Source organism: Prionailurus bengalensis, chromosome F2 (genome assembly GCF_016509475.1).
Source record: "Prionailurus bengalensis isolate Pbe53 chromosome F2, Fcat_Pben_1.1_paternal_pri, whole genome shotgun sequence".
NCBI lineage: Eukaryota > Metazoa > Chordata > Mammalia > Carnivora > Felidae > Prionailurus > Prionailurus bengalensis.
In genome coordinates, this window is record NC_057353.1 from 42,298,770 (window position 1) to 42,317,302 (window position 18,533).

The window sequence follows — 18,533 nt, forward strand, 5'->3', positions numbered from 1 at the left end:
GGAGAATAATAGACTAATACAATGGTTAATGAGTTTTAATGTATAAAAAGGTACTATTTTATTTAAGCCAAATTCACATCATTTGGGTCCATAGGGTGTTTACATTTTAGTTAATTATTTGAATTTTTCTTCTAAATAGTAAAGCAATCTTAATGGACAACGTAGCATATCTGACTTGTGATAATCATCTCTTAGCCCCTTTCTGCTACACTAATGATTGTGTTCTCTTGGGGAAATTTTTTAACATGAGACAGTCCCTCTTGCAAAAACTTTTGGTTTATCTTCCTAATAAACATTTTATGTTTTATGTCTTTCCTTTTTATCCCTATTAAATAGGGATATTTATTTAGAATAAATAAATATTTATTTATTATATTTATTTATTTGTTATATTTGCTGAAAGCCCCATTCCACCATTTTCTCAGTTAATTTCCTTTTCCTTTTCCTATTTTATTTTATTTTTAAAATTGAGTTCTTTTTGCTTTCCTATCTTTGAAGGGTCCCCTGTGAATTCACAGAATGTATTTCTTGGTGCTTACATTTTTTCTTTTTCAGTGAAACTATAGCTTATTTCGTCTTTTTGCATTTCCAGCTCTCTTCTACACTCCTGTGTTTTTATTGCTTCCTCCCCCACACCAGCGGTCCCCCACCTGTTCCCTCATGAGCCGCCAGCGGCTCACAAAGCTGTTTCAGGTGGCCCATAAGCTGCCTGTCAGCTCGCTGCTCCTGCCTGCACAAGCAAAGTGGTCAGCACGGAGACCTTCTCATGCTTCCTGGCCACTGTCAGAGCTGACGCCCACCTGCTCAACAGTTCCTCCCGCCACCAGGGAAATAAACCTTCTTTCAAGTTTATGACTCATAACAGTATAAATGGGGCATATCAGAGTAATTTGAATAATAAAAAAGAATACCCTGACAAGTCATACACCGACAGGAAGTCTACATCTCCTTAAGACTTGTGAACTGAGTATGAATTTTATAGTCACAGACTATGCCAAAAAAAGATAATGAACTTATTTATCTATACCTAAACTCATTCTAGATTTAAAAATCCATTTTATGTTTAGAAAACTTATCAGTTCCAGCTCATTCACTAAACTTCCTAGTTTTATATTTAATCCCTTAGTGGGGTGGGTGGTAATTAATTAGCCAAATCAGGATTCTCCCCTCTCTCTGGATTTTTCTCTTCCTCTTGGGTTGGAGGAGGGGCACATGTCACATTTGGTATACATAGGAGGTAGTGGGGGGAGGTTGGCATGTGTCCCCGATCACTTCCTGTCCTTTTTGGCCTGTCCCAGATGTAATCATTTCATCAGGCCTGGGCATTGCTATAAGTCTGTATCAGTCACTGCTTCTGTCAGTAGCTCCTCCATGCCTCCCAGGTGTTGGCGCCTCTCACTGTGCTGTCCTCATAACAACCACGAGGTCTCTTGTGATTTAGTTCTGGTCTATCAGCCCCTCCAGCTAGCTACTTTGTATGCTGAGGTTGGGTGGGGAGATTAGAAGGCAGGGTTAGAGGTTTTCCCCATAGCACTTTGGAATGTTCAGAATTCTTTGAGCCTTCTTTGGAGGTCTGTTTTCCTAGAAACCTCATCATTGCTTCTTTGCTGCTTAGGGACCATGGGCAAGGGAGAGGCTCCCTATGGGGCTTGCAGTCTTTTAGCTTATGCTCTGGAAACAGCCAGGGAGTGGTCTATTCTGCTCAGGGACCCCTCAGACTTCTCTGAAGTTTCTGTTACACTACTTCTAGGATCCAGTTCTGGGTGCTAGTGCTGCCAGTCTCATTCCTCTCTTTCACAAGGGGATGGAACTCTCTTCTCCTTTAGGGTGGGCGGATGGCATTACAGCACTCTGCATTCATTCCCACTTTATGGCATAAGTTATATGTTTTGGGTTCTCCAGGGTTTGGCTCTGAAGGACTCTCTTGAATTTAAAAAAAAAATTTTTTTTTCTCTTTCAATTGCCTGACTCTTGAAACTGAAAGTCACGGCTTTTAAAGACTGTTTTTTCTGCTCTGAATTTACAAAAATGTTCAGAGTTCAGATTTCAGAACTAGAAAGCTAAGAGTGTAATGTTTAATTCTCTTCCTATAGTGCCTTCCCTAACAGAAGTGCATATTGAAAGACCTCACTGCTGCTTGAATGGGAGAAGGTTATGGGGAATAGAACCACTCCCATGTTGTTTAGTATTAAAATATCACCCCTGTACGTTTGTCTTTCTTTATATAAAGTATGTGATAATCACCCCAGAAAGGTCTTCCCCCTATTATTCTCTTTGGTACTGCTATTATAGTGGGAAAGCCTGTGACTTGTAAGTACATGAAAAGATTAAATAATTGTAAAGAACACCTAAAAATCATGACATTCCAAATAGTTAGAAATATTTTGTTTATAATTTTAATTATGATATAGGAATTTTAATGGGGGGACATAAGATGGAGTGGCTTCTGAGTTAAATATATAAGGTTTTAAATCCTGGATCTGGCATATATTAGCTGTGTGACCTTGAGTAACTTCCTTAAACCCTCTGAGTCTTTATTTCCTCATCTGTAAAATTGGGGGTAACATTTTTTCAGTGCTATTCTATAGAACACTATTTAGGAAGAGTATAATGCAAAAAAAAATTGTGGTCAAATAAAATTAGAAAGTACTTGAAAAAACACAGTTAAGTATATTTAGTGTGATACCTCCAAAATACTTTGTTCAGCTAAATTTGCCTTTTGAGTATGCAGGAAGAGAACATTAAATAGTGGTTCTTAGTTGCAAGGAACAGAAACTCATTCTGGTTGATGTAAGTAAGAAAGGAATGCATTGGAAGGATATTGGGTGGCTCATAGAAATAGCAGGAAAACTATAGAGCCAGGTATGGAGAAAGGGAAGAGACAAAGAAGGCTGAGGACACCACGACAATCTTCATAGACTAAGCCAGTCTGGGGAGCCTACATTCCCCTTGTCACTGAGTCCTGTGTGCATCTGCCCCACTGGCTCTGCTATGAGTGCTAACACTGGGTGCTGTTGCCACTCTTGGGCATTTGATGGTGACACATCTGGGATTACCTCTTACTCCTGGCATGGATCCTCTATAACCCTGGTTCTTTGTCTTGTTAGCTTCCAATTCAAAATCTGAGAGTCTGTGGTAGCCTGAACAATGACCCCCAAAGATGTCCATATCTGAACCTCTGGAACCTGTGAATGAATATCTTACTCAGTAAAAGAGATTTTGCAGATATAGTTAAGTTAAATATATGGAGATGGAGAAATTATCCTGGATCTTCTGGGTGGGGCCAGTGTAATCCCCAAGGTCCTTATAAAATGGGGGTGTCAGAATCAGTCAGTAATAGATGTGATGATAGAAGCAAGGGTGTGAAGTGATAACAAAGCCATGTATTGTAGGCAGCCTCCAGGAGCAAGGAAACAGATTCTACCCTCAGAACCTCCAGAAGGAACCAGTGCTGCTAGCACTTTGATTTTAGCCGAATGAAACCCATTTTTAACTTCTGATCTCCAGAATGGTAAGAAAATGAATTTGAATTATTGAAGACACTAAGTTTATGGCACTTTATTATAGAAGCAATGAAAAACTAAAACAAAATCCTTAAATCGATTGGCACAGTCCAGGCTGTGTGTGAAAGTCCCAAATGGGAAAGCTGGGAAAAGGTGTGAGGAGTTTTCAGTTTCACTAGTGGAAAGTGGCCTCTACTGTCACCAAGATGCCTAGGAACATAAGAAATGTGTTGTGACACTGGTAGCTTACCTCACTTACCAAAAGACAAAAGCTACCACCTACAGGAGTATTATACAGCGTTTCCCAAATGTATTGAATAGCAGAATCTCTCTTTTCTATTTTCTCTTGGAATATTTCCAGAACATTATCAAGGCTGGATTAGATAATGATGATAGGGGCACCTGGGTGCCTCAGTCAGTTAAGCATCTGACTCTCGATCTTGGCTCAGGTCTTGGTCTCATGATTCATGGGATTGAGCCCTGCATCAGGTTCTCTGCTGAGCTTGGAGCCTGCTTGGGATTCTCTCTCTCCCTTTCCTCTCTCTTCTCCTCCCCTGCGTGTGTGTTGTGTGTGCACTCATTCTCTCTCTCTGTCTCTCTCTCAAATAATTAAAAAAAAATGATGATACAGCACATAGCACATAGTATTCTCTCAAAAACAGAGAGCCTCTTTATGGCTGCTTTTGGTAGCTACACTAGACTAATAACCAACAGGTCTGATGGCTACAGAAAACTACTATTGTTTTAATCTTCTTATGTGAAAAAAAAATGCCGGTAGAAACCATGGAAGCTTGAAGATATAGACCATCAATAGAGAATAAGGAAGGAAATAAGGAAGTAAACATGAGGAGAGATGTAGAACAGCTTGGCTGTGCTGTTCTCCTTGTGGGGAAGGAATGGAGTCAGGGAGGCAAGAGCAGTAGCTATGGAAATACTCCCAAGACAATGAGGGTCTGGGTCCTGATGGTGAGAGTGGACATGGAGAAGAAAGGTCAGGTATGAGGGAGTCTCTGAAGGAGGGATTTGTAGGGCTTGGCAACTGATGGTCATAGGGGACAAATTGAAAATAGAGCCAAGACAGCTGCAAGAGTGAAGACTAGGGGCTACTCAAAACATGATGGTGCTGAAATGGAGACTTTGGAAAAGGAGTTATTTCAGTTTATTTTAGATTTACTTTAAGAAACTTGAAATTGGGGCTAGAATAAGTTAAAGCATTGGGTTTACAGGTGTAGCTTTGGGTGCCACCAGGATGTGGAGAAAGGGGAACAGTTTTGCACTGTTGGTGGGAATGCACATTGGTGCAGCCAGTTACTGCACAGTATAGAGGTTCCTCTAGAAAACAGTATAGAGGTTCTTCAAAAAGTTAAAAATAGAACTATCCTATGACCCAGCAATTGTACTACTAGCTGTTTATCCAAAGGATACAAAAATGTTTATCCAAAGGGACGCATGCACCCCAATGTTTATAGTAGCACTATCAACAATATCTAAAGTATGGAAAGAGCCAAAATTTCTATCAACTGATGAATGGATAAAGAAGACGTGTGTGTGTGTGTGTGTGTGTGTGTGTGTGTGTGTGTGTACACACATACATGTACAATGGAATATTACTCAGCGATGAAAAAGAATGAAATCTTGCCATTTGCAATAGTGTGGGTAGAACTAGAGTGTATTATGCTAAGTGAAATAAGTCAGTCAGATAAAGACAAGTATCCTATGATTTCACTCATATGTGGAATTTAAAAAACAAAACAAATGAACATACAGGAAGGGAAGGAAAATAAAACCAGAGAAGAAGGCAAACCATAAGAGACTCTTAAATACAGAGAACAAACTGAGATTTGCTGGGGGGGTGAGGAGGGGGTGAATGGATGATGGGCATTAAGGAGGGTACTTGTTGGGATGAGCGCTGGGTGTTATATGTGAGGAATCACTGTGTTCTATTCCTGAAACCAGTACTACACTGCATGTTAACTAACTTGAATTTAAATAAGTTAATTAAAAAAAGAGTATGTGTACTAGGTGAGGAGGAAGGGAAGAAAGCAGTTGCATGGGAATGTTAGTATAAGAATTAGAATTTTTAGATGATTTTATTCAACCTACTCTACCTATAGATAATAAAATGAGGCCCAGAACTTTTAAGTGAAAAGGAAAAACTACCAGCAAAAGAGACTGAATAGGAATGATCAGTGGTGTGACAAAATAGGTTTTAATGTTACAGAAGCAAAGGAAAAGGGACACAGGTGCATCAAAGAGGGACTTAAAATAAACTAACACAGTCTGAGCTTAAACCATAGGTTCAAGGTGTGCTAGGCCTTTTTTTTTTTTTTAACATATATTAGCCCACTTAATTTTCAACAGCAGCCCTGAAGTGTAAGATATTACTGCCATTTGACAGCTGGTGAAATTGAGGCCAACAGAGTTAAGTATCCTGCCCAAGATTAAGTAGTTTGTGAATTGTAGAACTGGAATTTGACTTCCATTTGCCTGACTCCAAAGCTTTGCTCCATTGTAGGTAATTTTTAGAGTAGAGGAGCATATGGGACAGACATCTAGAAGGGCATGGATTAGTTTAGGAGATGTTTCCAAAACTCCTTAAAATTGACACTAATGGGAAAATCCTTACATAGTCTATATGTCTGGCTTGGCCAGAAATATTTTATCACTGCTTGAAAATTTTCAAGGTATAAACTCTAAATACAGAGGAGCAAGTCCCGGGTACCCAGTGGAGTCACAGAGGGCTGCTTAGTCTAGCTGGAGAGGAAAGTTGCATTCATGGTGGATTTTCTTGGTCTAATTCTCTGAAAAGTTCATTTACTAACCCACACTTTTCAAGATAAGTCTAAGTTTCTCTTCTTGGATCCCAGTTCAAACCTAGGATGTTCCACCTCTACCTTTGGGATATTGGAAGAGTCATGCCCCATCTGCCAGAAGTCTTCAGGTCTATCCAGATTCCTTTACTGGCAAAAGTCCTCTTTGGGCTAACTTTTCTCTTGATTCTTATCTTCTATTTCTCAAATTACTCTTTGGTTCATTTCCACACTTACATAGAGCTTGTCTCCAGTTTCTTAACGATTTTACATTTACATGTGTAAGAATCCAACTAGTATCTCAATACACATTAAACTGCGAAAAAGGCATGTATGAAATTTGGACAAATAAGATCAGGTCTGTTTTCACAGAGCAGTCAGTGATGGAAAAAGACAGTATATTTAGAGAAATCATAGGTTTGGAAGTGAGAGTTCAGAGTGGCAATGAAATGGACAATATGGAAACACCAGAAGCAGGTATACATTCTTGGTTTGAAAAAACTTGGCTGAAGGGAAAGAAGGGGTTTAGTAGTTGTTAGGATGTTAAGAAGTTGTGTTTTTGTTGTTGTTGCTGTTGTTTACTTTTAAGGAGTGGCTGCTGCAGTGTCTAAAGGAATTGGGAGACAGGAGAGCACAGTGATTAAGAGCTGGAATTCTAGAGTCAGAAAATTATGGGCTGGAATCCCTGGCTCTGTTTCCTAATAGCTGGGTGTTTGGGGCATGTTTTTTAACCATCAAAATCCCTGCCACTCAAAATGTGGTCTATGGGCCAGCATCCATGTTCATCACCTGGAATTTGTTAGAAATGCAGACCCTTGGTTCTTGCCCCAGGTCACTGTATTTTGAAAAGATCTCTGGATAATTCATACGTACATGATAGTTTTAGAAGCTCTGCTTTAAGCCACCCTTCTGTAAAATAGTGATAATAATGATATAGCATAATGGTGAGGATGAAATGGCATGATACGTGTTAGGCTCAAGAAATGTTCGGTTGTTGTTATTGTCATTATGATTGAAGTTGAAGACAGTGAAGAGGAGAGAATGGGTTTGGCAAAACCCTCCCTTGGCAGGAGAGTTGGAGAGTTGGAATAAGTTTGGAGTATAGCTGGAGTATGGCTTTTGGGAGAAGCAGGATGGGCTTTTGCCATAGGAGCAACAGGGCAGGATTGTTCTCTCCTTGACCATTCTCTCTTCCAGAAGAGGGGTAGTCTCTGAGCCCCAGCTTCACTTTCTCAGGATCTTCAGTCTTTCTGATTCTCTCTGGAGCATTAAAATTTCAAAAATTATGAAGGCTCTATTTAAACATCCTATAGAAAGTGAACTGACTCACTGAAGGCGTTTTAGTGAATTCAGCAGTTGGGCTTTAGTGAATTCAACAGAGTGGGTAGAGGCACTGGTTTTTGACCTGATACCTAAGATTCATTTGCATTTTGCTTGAATTGGCGGCAACTCTTAAATGCATGGTTTTGTGAAGGAATAGACAGAAAAGATAATGTTATTTCTGTTGTTTCTATGACAACGGACATGCTTCATGGAATATATCCATCATGCATAGTCTTGAACCATCTGGTTTCTAAGTCCTTGGTGAAAACCCTCTAGGAATGAAGTGTAGGTAAACTTTAATCAGTTTTATAATTACTGTAGTCCTTGCAGAAATTATTTAACTTGATTTTGCAGCTGCTTCGACATAAGGCCCAGAGGTCTTATTAGGGTTTTTTATTGCCACTTTTAAGGAGCAGTTTAAGAATCATTATTGTACTTTAGCTGCAGATGCCACTGTTTCTGTTTTAGGTCCTGAGACTAGGTCGTAGTGACATCACACAAAGACGGAGAAAGGTCAAAGTTATTTTTTCCAACTGGCTCTGTCAAATATAAAAATTAACCATACTTTGAGCTGGGTTTTATGTATTGGTAATGTATGTTTATGTTAGAGTTTCTGTCAAAACAGGGATTAAAGATAAATGTAGCTAATTAAAAGAACATTTGCTTAGAGCTCCTGGTAATAGATACCTCTTTGTGAGGTCTTGAGGTATGGCTTTCTTTAAAAGTGTGTGACTGAATCTGAAGAGGAGAGGAGACATTTGATTTTTTGAAAATAAAACATGAGTCTAAGAGCTATCCAGTGTAAGCTCTAAGGAAATAACCCAAGTAATGGCTAAATAAAGTTTGCTTATGTGGTGAGTTATATAAAAAGCACACATCTAACCTACTTCTGACCTTTCACCCCACCAAATACAGTTTCTGAGCAAAGCCTTTGAAGTAAATCTGCTCTGTCAAGAATTGATACCCCTTAAGTGGTACTAGATGAGTCAACATATTTCAAACTGAGCTCTATATGATTAAAAAATAAAACAAAAACTTTCAGGGTCCACGTAGGCAATTGTTACCTTTTTCTTCTTGTTTCTACTAGGCAGTTGGACCTTCACTGCTAATGATTGTGTTCCTGTCATCTGTGTTTTCTTGTTTTTCTAGTGAGAGAGAAGAATGTGAGAGCCAAAGGGTGGTTTTTCCTATTTCCCATCAACTACCAAAGCTAATTGTATTTGTGGTACAAAAGATGTAGGTCAACTCCTAGGAATTAGAAGGCATCTTATAAAAAAACTACCATTATTGTCTCTCTGTGTGTGTACGTGTGTGTAATTCCATGAAATTTCGTGCCATGTATGGATTCGTGTTACCAGCACCTTCATTTTTGAGGGATATTTTTTGATGCACATAGAATTGTGAGTTGACAGTTTCTTTAGCTTTTTCAAGATATTTGTTGTCTTGTGCTTGCATGGATTCTGATAAGCCTACTGTAATTTTTTTCCCTTCATATGAGATAATGTCTCTTTTTCTTCTTCTGGCTCTGGGATGGTTTGTTTTATGTGTCAACTGGTTTGAACCCCTGCGTACCCAGATATTTGGTCAAACCTTACTCTGAGGTTTCTGTGAGGGTGTTTTCTGATGAGATTAACATTCAAATTGATTGGCTGAATAGAGCAGATTGCTCTCCCTAATGAAGGTGGTCCTTATGCAATTAGTTGAGCTCTGAAGAGAACAAAAAAAGCTGTTTTTGTTTATTTGTTTGTTTGTTTGTTTGGTTGGTTGGTTTTGTAAGAGACAATTCTTCCTGACTGATGGCTTTTAAGCTGGGCTTTCTCCCCCTGACTTCAAATTTGAACTGAAACGTCTCAAACCTGTCAGCCTTCAGATGGGAACTATACCATCCATTCTCCTAGTTCTTAGGCCTTCAGACTCAGATTGGAAATGAACCAGGGCTTTCTTGTATCTGCAGCTTGCTGGTCCACCCTACAGATCTTGGGACTTGTCTTCATCTGTAATCACATGGGCCAATTCCTTATGATAAAACCCTTCCCTCCCCTTCTTACTTTCTCTCTTCACACAAATTATAACATTATTTATCTCAAGAAACCTATTGCATCTTATAAGCTACATGTTACATGATGTAATACAAAAGAACAGTTGCATCTACCAGTGAAGAGATTTAAATGTTGGGTATAGGAAGCAATAAAATTTCCAAATAAATCACATTAGTTGCAAAAGGTTTTGATATTTGAAGCCATTTTATATTTAAGGGGGTTAGGGACTATCAGAGTGACCTTCTAATCATCAGAATGATTCTGGAGCTCATTTCTAACTTCTAAGTTTACTTTGACATAACTTGGGAGGTGCTATTCCATGGATTTAAATATTGGTTTTCTCTAAACCCTTTGCCAGGAAAACACACACAGCACAAAGAGTTATATTAGGTAAAAACCTGAACTCATTTTAATAAAAGGCCCCTTTGAAGATTAAGAATTGCCAAGCTTCCGGATGTGAAATATAAGTTTTTGCCATTAGATTACTAAATAAAGTTTGTGTTTGGGAACTTAATAGTGAGTATGGTAATTCTACCACTAGAGGGCTCCATATTTTTCTTGAATGCAGTCAGAAAAGAGCGTAGTCTTGGTATTTAAGAAAAATTTCATTCTCATCTGGTATGTCCAAGCTGTATACCACAGCTTAAAGTAAAAAACACAGGTTTACATTTTTGTATCCCACATTATATAATTTATATATATTGTGGGATATATGTATATATATACTGGAGTCAGGAAGAGTGAAGAGAGTGAAGGTGATGCTTTTGGTTAAATTGACTAACCTATTAGGAATTCTAGTACATTTCAAAGAGTTACCAGCTGAATGGAGCACATAGTGGAACTGACCTCCTAGAAAGCTGTGAAGGACCCAGGTGCTTACGGAAGCAGTACTCTGTACATGGCAGCAAACTGAGGAAGGCACCCCACATAGAGAAACCATGGTCTACAGTGATAGAGAGCTTCCAGTGTGAGTTGGGAAATTGGATATCTCCACATACACACACAGAAAGAACAATACTGAAAAAGAGAGTAAATATTTAGAGACAGAAAGAACCTATAATAAAATTTGTATTTGAGTATAAGTTAGTAGAATTGATGCTGAATGTCTAAAACATATCTGTTTATTCATATTTCATTTATTACCAATTTCTACTTCACTTTTTTTTTCCAAAAATGATTTAAATTTGATTTTTTTTTCAGTTGGTTTATGTGGTACCCTAGAACCTTCATAGTGAAAAGTTCATTGGCTGAGGGTTCTTATTTCTGGTTCTAATTCTTACGAAACTAGCTCTGTGATTTGGAATAAATTACATTACCTCCTTAGTCTTTCCCTTCCTATGCATACATAACTTTGTTGAGATATCACTTACATACCATAAAATTCACTCTGTATACGTGTAAAGTTCAAAGATTTTTAGAAAAGATACAGACTTGTGCAACCATTACCACAATCCAGTTTTAGAACATTTTCATCACCCAGATAGTTCCTCATGCCTGTTTGTATTCAGTCTATGCTACCAACCCCAGCCTGAGGCAACCCGAATAGAATCATAAAACATGTAATTTTGCTGTGACTGACTTGTTTCACTTAACACAATGTTTTTGAAATTTATAATGTGGCACATATCAGTGCTTTGTTCCTTTTTATTGGCTGAATGGTATTCCATTGTATAGTTATGTCAGATTTTGTTTACAAATATTTGAATGGTTTTCAGTTTGTGTCTATTAGGAATAATGCTGCAATGAACATTCAAAAGACAAGATTTTGGCGAACACATGCTTTTATGGAATTATTTGGCATATGGGGATTCTATATTTAATTTTTAGAAATTGCCAAAATTGTCAGTATGGCTGTGTGTACCATTTTATATCACTGGTATATGAGGGTTTCAGTTTCTCCACATCTTCACCAACCCCTTTTTTAATTCTTTTTTATTATAGCCATTCTAGTGGTTATATAGTAGTATGTCATGGTGATTTTAATCTGTGTTTCCCCAATGACTAATGATATTAAACATTTTGCACACTTAATAGCTACATACATATATGCTTTGGTGAACTATCCAAATATTTTGTCCATTTTTAATTGTGTTGCTTGTTTTCTTATCAAGTTGTAAAACTTCTTTGTATTTTCATAATACGGCTTTTTAAAATTAATAAACCTTTTTTTTTTTTTAGGTCATGTTCAGGTTCACAGAAAAATTGAGCAGAAAATACAGAGTTCCCATACATCCCCTGTTCTTACCCATAAACAAACTCCCATACTATCCACATCCCACATTACAATAGTATGTTTGTTACAGCTGATGGATTTTATGTTGATACATCATTTTTACACAAAGTTTATGATTCATATTAGGGTTCACTTTTGGTGTTGTATATTCCTATAGGTTTTGACAAATGTATAATGACATGTATCCATCATTGTAGTATCATACAGATTAGTTTCATTGCCCTAAAAAGAGAACATGAAATCTATAGACAGCCAGTGTTCTTTTTTTTTAAATATTTTTATTTTTTATTTATTTTTTATTTTTTAAGTTTATTTGTTTATTTTTTTAATATGAAATTTATTGTCAAATTGGTTTCCATACAACACCCAGTGCTCATCCCAAAAGGTGCCCTCCTCAATGCCCATCACCCATTTTCCCCTCCCTCCCACCCCCCATCAACCTTCAGATTATTCTCAATTTTTAAGAGTCTCTTATGGTTTGGCTCCCTCACTCTCTAACTTTTTTTTTCCTTCCCTTCCCCTCCCCCATGGTCTTCTGTTAAGTTTCTCAGGATCCACATAAGAGTGAAAACATATGGTATCTCTCTTTCTCTGTATGACTTATTTCACTTAGCATAACACTCTCCAGTTCCATCCATGTTGCTACAAAAGGCCATATTTCATTCTTTCTCATTGCCACATAGTATTCCATTGTGTGTATAAACCACAATTTCTTTATCCATTTGTCAGTTGATGGACATTTAGGTTCTTTCCATAATTTGGCTATTGTTGAGAGTTAGACAGCCAGTGTTCTTATTCAAACTTATAGTAGCTTATCATGAATTAATGCATCTCAATATATTGTTTATTTTGGTCAATTTCTAGAGTCCTTAAATACCTATTTTTGATGATTTTGTCCAGTGTTAACTTTTTGGAGAGAGTGTTTGCCAACCTGTTAACTCTGCTGTCACTGGAAATTTGGTCCTGAGTCAGTTTTTAATTCACAGTCATGGGTGACTATAGATTTTTTTCCCCATGAAATATCATCCTCTGTACCATTGAAAGCATTAATGGTGCAGTATTTATTAAAATAATAGGCTCTAGGACAGTCTTCCAGCCATTGATGCTTACTTTGCAAATTTGGACGCGGGAACTTTCTTGATCTGACTGTAAAGTTAAAGTGTCAAGAAAAAGTGGTCAGACAACAACTAGTGCTCATATTCTTCTTCAGCTTATTCTAAACAGTTTGTTAGTGAAACTGTTGAGGCGTTGCCATTGATTGTTCAGTCATTCCAGCAGGATTGACAGTTAAGTTTGTTCACGTGCATAGAATGACAACTACATCACAACTGTTGATTACATAGCGGTAATTGTGAGTCACCTCAATTATGGGGACATTAAAATGTGAAAACATATACATCTTGGAACTGATGAAATATGTTAATATTATAATACAGTTTATTCTAGAGAAGATCTGGGATTACGTAATTTTTATTGCATCTTATCCAAGAGGCTCCTGAAGGAAACAGGATGCCCTTACCTATAAAGGAATTGTATACATGGAATTTTCTTTTAGAATGAGCTCAGAAATAGTCATAGAGAGAATCTAGTTTACTTCTTCTCTGTATTCATTTCTATTGAAACTGTGGTTTTGGTTAAAAAGACAAAAAATGTTTCACTATAATTTGAGTCAAGGAAAAGGGCAAAGCCATTAAAACAACTTGAACTGAATCAAAATACTGCCTTTGATGAAATTTCAGATTAGAAGTTGGCTTTAAACTATGGAGTTAATCTATTTTTATCTTCAAGTAGTAATACTTTTTAACATTACCAGACATTCCAAAAACTTGAGTAGGGTTCATCTTTATCTTTCCTTCTATTTTGAACTTGGTAAGAAAAAAACCCTTATAAAATTAGATCATAGTAGAGGAAACAAAAGTAGGAGAAATGAGCATTTTTACCCTTATTAATCACTTCTTCCCATAAAAAAGTACTGTTTTGCACCTTTCCCAAGTGCTGTGTCTTGTTATCTGTTATAACCTGAAAACATATGACTTTAGGGAGGGCTTGGTAGTTGATGAGAAAAATGAGGAGGACACAGTGCCCAGGAGTTCTGACTTCTGGCCACATTGATAAGCATCATCAGACCATAAATTTATATCATTGGAAGGAATTGTAGAGATCCCGTAGGCTTGGTGAACCAAATACAGAGGCTTGCAGAGGCTAGAGAGGTAATACAAATGAACAGAGAAGGCCAATTTCATGATCTTACCTATTTTTCTTGAAACACATGGTCCTCTCAGGATATGTATCTTTTCTCTTCTGTTGACAGTGTCATGAGTAGGGAGAGATATTTCTCTGAGAAAAACAGTAGTGCAAGTGAAAAGATATATGGCAGAGGTCAGTACACCATAGTCCAGTGGCCAAATTCAGCCTGCTCCCTGTTTTTGTATATCTGGTGGGGTTTTTTGTTGTTGTTTGTTTGTTTTAGAATACGACAATATGTGTTTATGTATCATTGATGACTGCTTTCATGGTATGATGGTAAAGTTGTGCACTTGTGACAGAGACCATATGGCTCACAATGCCTAAAATGTTTATTGTGTGACCATTTATTGAAAGAGTTTACCAACTTCTGATAAATGACAGGTTGCCCAGCCTCAGTGATGGGGAGGCAGAAGGTGGTGGGGAAAGTGGCAAACTAGAGTGTGAGCTCCATCCTAGTGATTGTTGTCTTGTGTGAATTGGTTCTGCGTTGCCGACCTCGTTTTATGAGAAGCTCAACATTTGAATTTTATGTGAAATCTTCTTATTTTATTGGTTAAGGATTTTATTTCAGTGCCATAGGCCAAGCCTTCAGAATCCCCTATATGAATTCAGGCTAGATTTGGCCCTCAGAATTTGTGAATTAAGATCTTTTTTCTTAATTTTGGTTATTCTATTTTTTCTTTCCAGAGGTTATATTAAGTTGTTTGTTTTTTTTTTTGTTTGTTTGTTTGTTTTTTCAACGTTTATTCACTTTTGGGACAGAGAGAGACAGAGCATGAACGGGGGAGGGGCAGAGAGAGAGGGAGACACAGAATTGGAAACAGGCTCCAGGCTCCGAGCCATCAGCCCAGAGCCTGACGCGGGGCTCGAACTCACGGACCGCGAGATCGTGACCTGGCCGAAGTCGGACGCTTAACCGACTGCGCCACCCAGGCGACCCGAGTTTTTTTTTTTCTTAAAAACAAATCTGCTATGCTACTTTTTATAGTTTCCTTATTATTTGTGTGTATTTTCAAACTTTTTGAATATGGTTGTTTTATAGTTTGCGCCTGATAAATAATTCTAGTATTTGGAATTTTTGTGGATCTGCTTTCTGTTGTTATTTCTACTGCTTATCAGAATTTCTGGTGCCTTCTTTTATCATACGTGAAAATTATATTTGTAGGAGTAACTGGAGGCTAGGAAAAAAGCACTTTCTTTCTTAGAGGATTTTACTTGCTTCTCTCAGGCACATGAATGAACTAAAGTCCCAGGCCTACTTCATCCAAGTTCAAGACTTCAGATTTCCTGAACCATGGAAAGTGGATTGCAAGAACATGAGAGAGTAGGCTTATTTTAAAGTTCTAGTTTACTGTGGAGAGATTCTTCTACCAAATGTCTCACATTAAATTTAAACTTCTATCTCCTATTGAGGCCAGCAAACTAAAACTAGAAATATTTGGAGTTGGAATAGTCTCTTTAAGGCAAAAGCAACTTCTTTACTGCTTACTGCACTGGTTTTTTGTTTTATTTCAGTTTTATCTTGATTCCTGATTTTCTTGTTAGGTTATTGGTGTTTCTATATTTTTATATGTTGTGTCCAGCATTTTTCATTTTGGTGTGTGTGGGGGGCGATATCCAAATAGTAACTCACCGTTACCAAAAATAGAAAGCTGATCTATTTCAACCCTCTTGTTTTATAGGTGAAGAAACTTTAGGACCAGAATGTGAAGTATAATTATTCAAGACCATACAAATAGCACTTTGTAAAACTTGGAATAACACTTAGATCTCCTGACCCTCAAATTGGAATTCTTTCTACCATCCACCCTTTAATTTAGAATATAAGTTAGTATTATGCTGGCAAATGTTTAACAACTAATTTCTAGAAAAAAAATCTTGATCATTATCTTTGTCAATTTTTATGGTGTAAATGCTTTCACTATGGCTAATTTGAAGCTACCAACTTGATAATATAAAGAGAGCACACGAACAGGTACAACACGGCTCTAGCATACTACTGGATCTGACTGAAAGATAATTAATGTTTTTTCAAAAATTCCCTACATGCCAGGTACTCTATTTGTACCATCTGGTTTAATTTTCATGGCAATATTATAAGGTTATTATTATCATAATCACAATTTTATAGGTAAGAAACTTGAGATTCAGAAGGATAAAACTGTTCATTCAAAGTCACATTGCCAGCAAGTGGTAGAACCAATACTTGAAACTAGGTCTGTGAAATTGTCAAAGCCAGTGCATTTCCTGATAATCCAACATTGTTTCATGAATGATATGGTAGACCTAATGCCTCCTCATACGGTGGAGTAATTGGTGGCACAGTGGATATTTTCTTTTCCTCTTTTCAATGCATATTTGGTCCTAGTTTCTTAAGAGTATCTTTGTATCCGTCTTTCCTTCCTCCCCTTCAATTTTCCAGCTATCCATCCATAAAATGTGCCAGACATTGTGTTAGTTTCTGGGATACAGAAATTAATCTGAGAGATTAAAAGCCTCTGCTCTAAAAAACCGTATTTAACACATTTAACAATATTTGACAAAGAATGTCAAGAATGTTGATACTTCTTCCCCAGAGGCATAAAAAAATGACATTGTATTACAAAATCCATGGAGTTTTTTTAAAGCTGAGAAGTCAAAGTACTTAGCAAGAAGGCTGGTTGTTCTCCTCTCCCATTTTCATAAATTCTCTATTTTGCAAGAGGTTCCTACACTGAGAGGGAAGGAACGTATTTTAAAGTGACAGGTAGACAAACTAGCCTTCTCCAGCAGACCTCCCACTTCCAGCTGGAGGATGCCCCTTTTGACCTAGTTGGAGACCCATTTAACACATCTGTTTCAAAGGATAGGGGCAAAGAACACTGCCCTCCTCCCAGCTGCAAATTCTTAGTCTAGTTCATCATTTTCAGTAATGATTTGATATATATATATATATATGTATATATATGTGTGTGTATATATGTATATATATATGTATATATATATACATATATATATATTTAAAATGATAATCATGATCTTCTGCCTTCCCCTTCATAGCTGTGGCTTTCTACCTTGACTTGTATATGAACTGTGATTAATACATGTATTTAAAGAAACAGTCATTTTTCCTCTTTTACTTTCCTTCCTCACAGCTGTATTTTTCCCACCCTAGCAATTCCTCTTATACATATTACCCATACATATTTTAATTCTAGACTCTCAGAAACATTTTTTTAAATACTTAATCTAGAAACTATGCTCTCTTCATGCTACCCCAGTTCTATCTTGAGATCAGGAAGGTGCTTTAAATAGGTATGTTCATGTCTCAAGTGAGTAACAAAGTCCTGTTGACCAATACCTAGTGACCACTACTCTTCTTTGCCTTAAGCAAAGCCAATTTTCCATCTTTTTTCTTGTCACTAAAATGGAACAGGGTGAGCTCCATAGTTCAGACCTATCCTGAGAATTTTAGGTCATGAGATTGTATTCTCTATTAATGGAGCATTCTACTTTTCATGCCTTCTAGTCCATATTTTTTAAAATTGAGGTGTAGCTTCACATAACGTAAAATTATCCATTTTAAAATGTACAATTCCGTTTCATTTAGTACACTCACAATGTTGTGCAACCATCACCTTTATCTAGTTCCAAAATATTTTCATCACTCCCAAAGGAGACCCCCATACCCATTAAGCAGTCATTCCTCATTTCCCCATTACCTCAGCCTCTGGCAACTATTAATGTGCTTTCTGTCTCTATGGAAGGGCCATAATTTTTGGATAGAAGTGTCAACAATGCTACTTATTTGAACAAACTTCTGAATGTGGTTTGCTCTAGAGCTGAGTGATGAAGGTCTCAAAGCCACAACTATCTGGCAACAGACTGGCACTAGCACATTGTGCTCTTACAGTTAGAGAATATCTTGGTGACTAATTCAATGCATGATGGATTGGACCTGGATCTGATATGGTCCAGCTTCCTTGAATCCCAGATTTAGCATGTGACAATTTGAACATTGTGAGAAAGAAAATTTCTGAATCCCACCCAGCAGTGGTTGAAGACCTAAAAACAGTCATCAAGGACAGTTTAAATGGAATCAATCAGAATGGAAGAAGACATCAAAATAGCACTGGGAAAATATAAAAACTGGATGGAGAATGGTGGGGTGGAGGGAGTGCATACAGAAGACTTCTAAGTCCTAAGCACTGAGGTTTTTATAGTATCTCTGTGTAAGATCAAAAGGGGGGAACCGTCTCTAGTTTCACTCCTCTTCCCTAGACTCCATCTTGACATGTGTGCCTCTCTCCTATTCAACTAAATCTAGAAGAGCATGAATTATGGTTTGGGCTGACTTTTGTTTTTCCTCCATTATAGTATTTCCTCTGTGGCACACCCA